The 8556-nt window shown below is 56.5% G+C and overlaps 1 protein-coding gene across 1 annotated transcript in view; it reads left to right on the top strand.

Moving 5' to 3' along the window:
• The first annotated feature begins 605 nt into the window (after positions 1–605).
• Positions 606–8556, top strand: part of LOC113953458 (ATP-sensitive inward rectifier potassium channel 12) — a 34479-nt gene continuing 26528 nt past the window's right edge. Inside the window, exon 1 of the mRNA XM_027656630.1 lies at positions 606–1686. The gene's annotated coding sequence lies outside the window, so the exon portion shown is untranslated. The remainder of the gene's footprint in view (positions 1687–8556) is intronic.

Below are 8556 nucleotides of genomic sequence, written 5' to 3'. Positions count from 1 at the left end.
GGGAGCTTCTCCATGTGCTGGGGTCTGGGGAGATTTATGGCTTTCCTGTGACCTGCTGGCTGCGTGACAGCCAAGCTGAGCAGGGCTGAGCGTCGCTGTCGAGGCTGGAGGTCTCCTGGCGGTGATTTTTTTTTTTTAACAAAGCCTGTGAATCCCCAAAAAAGGAACAGGCAGCAGCCCTGGGATCTCGCGGGTGACCGAGTGTGGAGGAAGTGTAGCAAAAATTACAGACGGTGGCTGGTTTGCATCTCCCTCTGGCTGGGAGCCAGCCGGGGTTGTGAGCCCACTGCAGCATCCTCTGCCTCCTGCTCCCCTCCACGGGCCGAAAGAGGCTGCCAGAGCAAGGTTTCACTTTGACCCTCTCCACAAAGGCCTTGCTGTTATAAGAACAGGGTGACCTGGAGACACCCAAACAGCTTAAAATAATGCTCACCACCAAGAAATAAACTTGGACTCCGGTCAATCTTTTTTAAAAAAAAATAAAAATAAAAATAATCCCCGCCTGCAATAAAAAGAAGTGGCTTCAGTTCCCAGCCCTCCCTCGGCTCCTCTCCGCACACGCAGCCCCTGCCCCTCAAACCAGCCGAAAGTGAAGCCTTCAGGGACCTGGTACCCGCCATCGATTTTTCGTGGAAGGTGCCCAGAAAGGTGATGGACTGCGGGGCCACTACCCCCCGACCGCAGCAGCCAGCACGGGGGAGCTGAGATGGATCCATCAGGAAAGGGTTGTTGCTTTGCTCTGGCTGTGGTTGTCGGAGCCGAGGCCGGGCTAGAAAAAGCAAGCGGAAGCCATCAAGGTGGAGGAGAGGAAGCGAGGAAGAAGAAGAAGAAGAAGGGCCGAAGGGCTGGGGCGAAGCAGCCATTAGGAAAGTGCTGATGCAGAGGTTCCCTCGTGTCTACGGGCAGAGTTGGAGGAGTTGCTGTTCACGGACAAAGGCAGCAGGAGGGAGTGGAGCTTTGTAGAAGCCGGAGCCTGTCTCACTGGGTGTCTGTGTTTCATTCCCTGTCAAAAGCCTGGGAGCTGGGGGAAAAAAGCAGGGAAGCGGCGAGGCTGCAGCGCTCGCTCAGGATCAGATAGCAAGGAAACCAATAGCGGCGAGAAAAAAAAAAAAAAAAAAGAAAACCAACCCACATCAACCAACCAACCCACCCACCCTCCACGCTGAGGCTGGAACAGGCAGGTCCCTGCCAACTCCACAGCACGCAGCAAGCAGGGAAGAAGTCCACCCTCCCCGGGCAGGAGCGGAGTTGAGCCCAAAGGATATTTGATGACACTTCGGCAACGATGGGTCCCCCAGTATCTTCCAGAGCCCATTTGAGGGTGAAGGCTCTGAAAGCACAGAGGGAGTTTGAAGCTAAATTCACCTGAGTCTGGATCTCTTGGTCGCTGGGATTTATCTATTTTTCTTATTTTCTCCAGGGAGAAACCAAACCAAGAAAAAAAGCGTGGGTTTTTTTTTTTTAATCTCCCTCCTTTTTTTTTTTTTTTTTTTTTTTTTTTTTTTTCTTTTGGAAGAAGATATATTTTTTTTTCCCTGTGGTTGGAATGGAGGGGTTGGGTCTGTGCCTAAGAAGCAGCAGCCGAACGTCGGTCCTGGGAGAAACCCGAGTGGATGTGGGGTCCCCTGCCAGCTAACTCTCCAGGACCCGCAGCCCCACGGCCGGGGGGCCTGGATGCAGTGAGAGGTAAGTGCCGGCTCCGGTGTCTGCCGCCAGAGAGCCGGGGCGACGGCTCCTCCGCTCCTCCAGCTCCGTCTTAATCCCAAGTCAGAGGCAAAAACAGCAGTCTCATAGTGAGTCAATCACTTCCACCTATTGCAGCCCTAATGGAGAAATAAGACGGGGAAGTTTCGCAGCGGCAGCTTCGGGGGGGAAGTTCCCCCTCACCCCTGTACCCGAAATGCCAGGCTGGGGGGGGATGTTTTACCAGGTTGGCCGCTGTCACCGTGCCAGTGCCATGGGCCCCCTCCCTGCCCAGCCAGCAGCGAGGGTTTGCTGCTGCCTTTTGGGGAGCGCTGGTTCCTCGCCGTGCTCCTGCTCCTCTCCTTCTTCCCTCGGGCCAACTCGCTTCCTCACCCAAAACTTTTGCACGCTGGTTGTTTTTGGCAATGCCCACGCAGGGTTATGCCCCTCTATGCCCACACGTGTGTATCCACATGTGTGTGTGTGACACATGCTCGCCTGACCCTCTTACCCCCAACTCCCTGGACCCCGCCGGTGCAGGGACACGCTCGGGGTGAGCCCGGGAGCTGTGGGGCTGGGGGTGCTTCGAAGGCAAACTACAAAGTGCAGGGAAAAAGCAAAGAGAGCTGAGCACGGCAGCGGCAGCAGCAGCATAATTGCATCACTGTAATAGTATCGGCGCTGAGCACGAGCCAGGCGAGTAAAATTGTCCAGAAAATGAGCTGTACTAAAGTGCCTCCAGTTTGCAGCACCTGCACGCCTTCGCTGGGTGCTCGAGGCCGTTCGTATTTTTAGAAGTCTCTCTTAATTATAGAACGAAGAGTGTGAGAGGGAAAATGGTGTGTATTTAGCAGCATTCGTTCTCGGACAGTTTTGCAGTGAATATGAGCACAAAATCACCAAATAGGGGTTTTTTTTCTCCCCCACTGCTCTTGTGATTTTGAACCACCTGTTTTGCTGTGGCGTCGGCAAACGAGGGCTGGATTTTTTCTTTCCTGTTCTTAGAAAGCGTGGTGATGACTTTGCCTGCAAAAAAGATGGGAAACAATCCTGATGCCTTCCCTCTTCACCCCAAATCAACTCCAGTTTCTGTGAGACCTCCCCACTCCCCATCCCAGGAGTGACACTGGTAGGGACAGGGGATTTGCCTGCTGGTGCTGGGTCTCCAGCAGGCACCAAAGAGCTGGGGATGTTTTACAGCTCACCACAAAAAAAAAAAAAAAATCCACAACAAACCCTGCAACAACTCGTTTTGCTTCTATAAATCTCCTTCCCCTCATCCCTTTCTCTGCAAAACTTTCCGGGGCCTTTTGTTTGGAACAGCAGGTGAAATTCCCTTTGTGTGAGCACAAAGCAATGAAGCCACCAGAAAATAATAAAAACAAGACTAAAAAAAAACAACAAAAAAACCAAAAAAAAAAAACCCTTGCCTGCTCTTTTCAGGCCTGGAATAACAGTGAGCATTCCCGTCTGTGCCAGATAGGCTTAATAAAGCTCTGGTTTTGCTGGGGAAGGCACCGTAAAGGCCACTTTATTTCTTGCTTCTGATCCAAAACACACTTTGAAATCCTGTGTTGCCTCTGCTGCTCTTTACCCAAATCAGTTGCTTTGCCTGTGAAGTCAAGGAGGGCTTTTTTTCTGAGCCCTGGAATGACCCCGGGGGATACGGCGAGTCCCTCGGGACCAGATGGGGTGGGATGTCGGTGTCCCCCCGTGCTGTGGTGCTCCGTGATGCTCCTTGATGTTCCCACTGGGGTTCCCCCTCTCCCCGCCGGCCGGGGCAGCTTCACCGGCAGCGCGGTGGAAACCGTTCCCGCTGCGGATAAACTTCAGAGGAGCTGTCGGGGGAACCGCACGGCGAGCTCAGGGTAACCACACGGCGAGCTCCAACCCGGCGTTTTCACCCCATCTGTGCCAGGCTGTAGGCTGTGAATGCGCCTGAGAGACACGGGAACCTCACCCAACCTCTGTGCAGGTGAAAAGAGGCCGGGTTGGCAGTTTTGGGGGTGCTGTCTAGAAAGAGTGGGAGCGCAGTCACTGTGAGGGATTGCTGGAGGGACGGGTCCGTCCCCCTCTCCTGTCGCCGCTCGGGTGTGTGGCACAGGGAGCGGGCACCTTATGTAAGCAGCGATGGCAGCGCCGTGCCCTGGCTGTGCCATCCTGCTCTGACACTGCTGGGCCCTGCGTGGCCTCTGCCACCTCTCTTATTCCTCACTCTGAGGGTCCCCTCCAGGTGCAGGGGCTGTTGTATCACTGTGGGAAGGAGCATAACACTCACACCATCCGGGGGGACAGGGTGATGAACGGTTCCAAGCGCAGGGGTTTGTCTGTGGTTTCTGAGGAGTTCATAATTCCATCCTTCCCAGTGCTGGCTCTGGGGTCCCCAGCCCCTGGGAGCTGGCACCAGGCTTAAGCCCCTTTCTAAGCTCTTCTGCATCCCTTGGCTGAAGTCCAGCCTAATTTGGGTTCAGCACTGCAGGGCAAGGGTCAGCTCTCATGGATGAGGAGGGAAAATTGTCCTCTAAATGCAGGGACACTGGTTGGCAAAGGACCTGTGTCCCTGTCCCAGATCATGAGCCTGTCCCTCCATCCCCACTGCAGGCCCTGGGTGCCCCAGTGCCCACCCATCCACCTGCCCTGCACACAGTGTGCCCGAAATGGAGGAAAGGAGAGAAAAAGATGAGCATTAAGGGGCTTGGGAAAGCCCCTGAACCCCAGAGAGCAGAGCACGGTGGGCGCCTCAGTGCTCCGGCTCCACTCCAGCTTCTGAACAGGCGTGGGAGGGAGAAAGGTGGGAGTGGGGCGGCAAGTGACTAGGGGTAACTGTAAACCTGTCACCTCACTGGGTTGGGCTGCTCTTCCATTATTCCTGGCTTGTTCCTAGCTCGTTCCCTAGTTCTTTCTTGGTCCTTCAGTCCCAGCTCGATCCCGGATCCCAGCTCGACCCCAGTTATCAGCTCACTCCCTCGTTCCCAGCTTGCAGCAAGGCAGGTCTGCCGGTGGGCGATGGATTTTTTACAAAGCTCTTTCAGATTCCCCCGTTGGACTTTTGAAGCATCTGGTATCACTATCTCAGCGTCATTATGAATTAATTAACATTAATTTCCTGTTCTGGTATCTCCCATTGCTGAGAGCCTTAGCCTGGGCTTTTTCCCCCGCCACACACGCCCCAAACAGAAATGACCACATCCAGACCGTGCCTGGCAGAAAGCCAGAGAGAAGCCACGTGTTTGGGGGGTCGTGGGCTCCCCATCCCTGTCCCCATCCCACACCGTGGCAGGGGATGCCACCAGGCTTCCGATGGCCTGTTAGCCAGGATAGGACTGGTCCTGGGAGAGCCTCAGTGCTGTCAGCACTGTCTGCCCCATTGCCATGCCCCCAGCACAGGGTACAGGTGTTTTGGGGATGGGTGATGCCGGCTGTGCCATCCCTCACCTCTGTGGGATGAAGGGCAGGTGATGCTGGGGCTGTCCCGCAGGAGAAGGATCTTCCCTCCGGCTCTGGGAAACCCTGATCCTGGCTCCCCAGCCTGTGCTAGAGGCACCAGGGATGTTCTCCTCTGGGATGCTGTCCCAGGGATGCTAATGCCAAGGATACGGTTCCTGGGAGTGCTGATCCCAAGGAGGTTGATCACAGGGATGCTGACCCCAGGAAGGCTGTCCTCAGGGATGCTGACCCGCTAGATATGTGAGGATGGGAATACAGACATAGCAGGATGGGATGAGGCTGTGATCCTTTGCCCCAACCACATTCATCCTGTTCTGTGAGTCACCCTGAGGGAGGCACAGCCCAGGAGTGGCCACCTGCTTCCATCCCTGAGCTCACCTGCACGGGTGAGCCCTGGTGGGTCCAGAAGGACTGAGAGGGATGTGGGTGCAGCACCTTCTGCCTCCCAGCCCCATACAAGCCCTTTGCCTGCCCCATTTCCTGCCCCAGAGCAACACAACCCTCCTGTCCCCCCACTGCTGCCCCCCTGCCACCACCAGGTGCCCCACGGCAGGGCCACAGCAACCCCCAGGGCCACCCCAAGCCCCGCTGAACCCTTTGCAGTGTTGGCTGAGTTGGTGGCGTCTCCCCCCGAGCTCCATGAGCCCCGTGGCCGAGGCGGGGAGGGGGTGGCAGCCCCCGGGGGGGCCGGGGGATAACCCCGGTGTCCTACATCCCCGGAGCCCGGCTCGGGCTTACGTAACAGCCGTGCTGCAGTCTGCTCTGCTCAGCGCCAGTGCCACCGGCAGAGCTGCAGCGCGGAGCCCATCTCCCTGGATATTTGCTTTTTGGGGAGAGGGAGGAGGGAGGGGGACACCTGCGCGGGTAGCCGAGCCTCACAGAGTGGCCAGGACCTGGATGGGGTGGTTGACAGAGCTGACTGGGCGCAAGGTGGGGGTGTCTGCCCCCAGACCCATCTCTCAGTGACCTTGGAAGCCAAATTCCCCCCTGGATGGCAGCACAGTGTGGAAGGAGGGGCTGGGGAGAGGAAGAGCAGAGAGGGCCCTGCCGTGATCCTGAGTGAGGATCAGGTTAGAGACTCTGTTGCATCCTCTGCCAACCATGCTCTGTCTCTCTCTCTGGGAGAGCACTGTGAGAATAGGGAAACTGAGGCAGGAGGCTGTGACATCCTGTGGGGAACAGGTACCAGGGTCCCTCTGGATGGGGAGGGGATGGGAAATTATCAGCCCCTCGGATAATTCTGGGTTGGAAATGTTCTGGTCCAGCCCAAGCTCTTTCCCCTGAACCAGTGTCCCTGCTTGGGGCTGGCACATGGGCACAGGGGGCTGCTGGAGCTTGGGGCAGCATCCTGGCAGGGAGGTGCAGCTCTGGAGTGTGTATCATGGCACAGGACATGGGGGGACATCAGACTGGCTGCAGGACCCTTCCTGTCCCCAGCTTGAGTTCCCAGAGAGCTGCAGGTGCTGGAGCAGGGAGCTGGGGGGAGAAACCTCACTGCCAGGTTGTGCTGAGGCCGTGGTCTGACAGGGGACCTGTGTGTCACTGTGCCTGACAGCTGCCAAATGCCAGGATGCATCTGGGAGCTGACTATGTGCCAGCACCCACCGGGAGCCCAAGGGTTGTGGGTGGGCTTGGGGCACTGCTAGCAGCCTCAGGGCTCAGGGTGGTACTTGCTGAAGGTCCCTCTCCAGCCAAAACATCCGGCACAGCTCTGCTCTGGCATGGCTCTGCTCCAGCACAGCTCGCTGAAGCAGGAGGAGGGATTGTGTCCCAGTGGTGACCTAGTGTTTTGGGGACCTGGTGGGTCTCTGACCCACCCTGACGGTGCAGGGTCACCTTGTGCCACGGGCAGCTGGGCTGTGCCTCCGTGGTACCTCATGGCCAGTGCTGAGGTGGGGGCCATGCCACTGTGGGAAAACCCAGTGTGGCCCCAGTGCAAAAAGCGTGATGTCACCCATTAGTGAGAGCCAGGGCGTCCTGCAGGGACCGAATCACCAAGATCCCCCTCACTCTTCCCCCTTTGCCCCTCAATCCCAGGCTCAGCTGGCGTTTCTCCCAGGGCTTGGTGGGATGGAGCCCAGCCACCCCCCAGCATCCTGCCAACTCCACTGCCTTCCCTGAGCATCCTGACCAGCCCTAGAGCCTGCTGTGCTCGGCACAGGGACCCCGCACCCCGCAGCCAGGGGGAACCAAGGACAACAGTGAGCTCATCCCTCCTGCCCAGGCTGGGAAAATCATTGCATTGTGCTCACTGCAACAGGCTCAAAGGCCTTTGGTTCCCTTTTAGGACACGTCTGGAAAGGAGCCACTGAAACAAATGCCAGGAAAAATAACCCTTCAGTAGGGACCACTTTCTGCGTGGGTTTGGAGGGATCTGAATGTGGATCCCTCACCTTGGGAAGCCCTTTGGGGCTGTAGGGATAAAACTCATCCCAGCGTAGGCCCCTTGTTTCTGCTCAACCCGGACCAGTGGGGTGATTTTAATGTTTGGGAAAGGGGTGCTGCTCTGGATTGTGCTGCTCTTCGTCTCTGCCGCAGCGCAGGGGAGCCCTGGCACAATCCCCCGTGGGTTGGACACTTGGCATGGTGGGATCCTGCTCCCCAGCCAGGGTGGGATCTGGCAGCTGAGAACACCCTCCAACTCGTTACACACACGGGCCAGCTAATCTCCATCTGACAGCGAGTCATCCTTCCCACCGTGCTGAAGGCTGGAATGACAACGTGGTTAAAGGGGCTGATGAATTAAGTGCATCTTATAAATACATCAGATATTAAAATTCCCATATAATTACAGTGCAATGGATTATGTGTGGTGCTGAAGGGGAAGCGATTCAGCGGAGCAAAGGAATTACAGTGATAGAGGAGAGGCAGCGAAGCGTAATCACACCCAGCTCTGTTGGGGGGGCAGAGCAGGGGCTGGTTTGGAGCTGCAGTGGGAGCGATGCTGAGCGGCACCGGAGCTCTGCTGGCATCCAGGGCTTGTATGGGATGCTGCAGGTGTTAGGGAAAGTGAGTTGGACCTGCAGGGTTTATGGAGGGGAGTAGGAGAGGCCTTTGCTCTGTTTCAGCCCTTGTTCTCCCAGGGAGAAAGGCACCCTGCTCCCGGGCTGGCTCTGGCCAGACAGATCCACGGGCTTTGGCCATTGCTCAGTCTGGCACCCCACTGCTCCCAGTGCTCCTGTGTGTGACCCAGCAGTCAGTCCTTGAGCAGATCAAAGACAAGAGAACCTGATTTCCTTTTTCCTCTTTCCTCTTTCCTCTTTCCTCTTTCCCCTTTCCTTTCCTTTCCTTTCCTTTTCTTTCCTTTCCTTTCCTTTCCTTTCCTTTCCTTTCCTTTCCTTTCCTTTCCTTTCCTTTCCTTTCCTTTCCTTTCCTTTCCTTTCCTTTCCTTTCCTTTCCTTTCCTTTCCTTTCCTTTCCTTTCCTT

Source organism: Corapipo altera, unplaced genomic scaffold, assembly GCF_003945725.1.
Source record: "Corapipo altera isolate COAL_440 unplaced genomic scaffold, ASM394572v1 104, whole genome shotgun sequence".
In the NCBI taxonomy this organism is placed as follows: domain Eukaryota; kingdom Metazoa; phylum Chordata; class Aves; order Passeriformes; family Pipridae; genus Corapipo; species Corapipo altera.
This window is presented reverse-complemented; position numbering and strand designations above follow the sequence as displayed.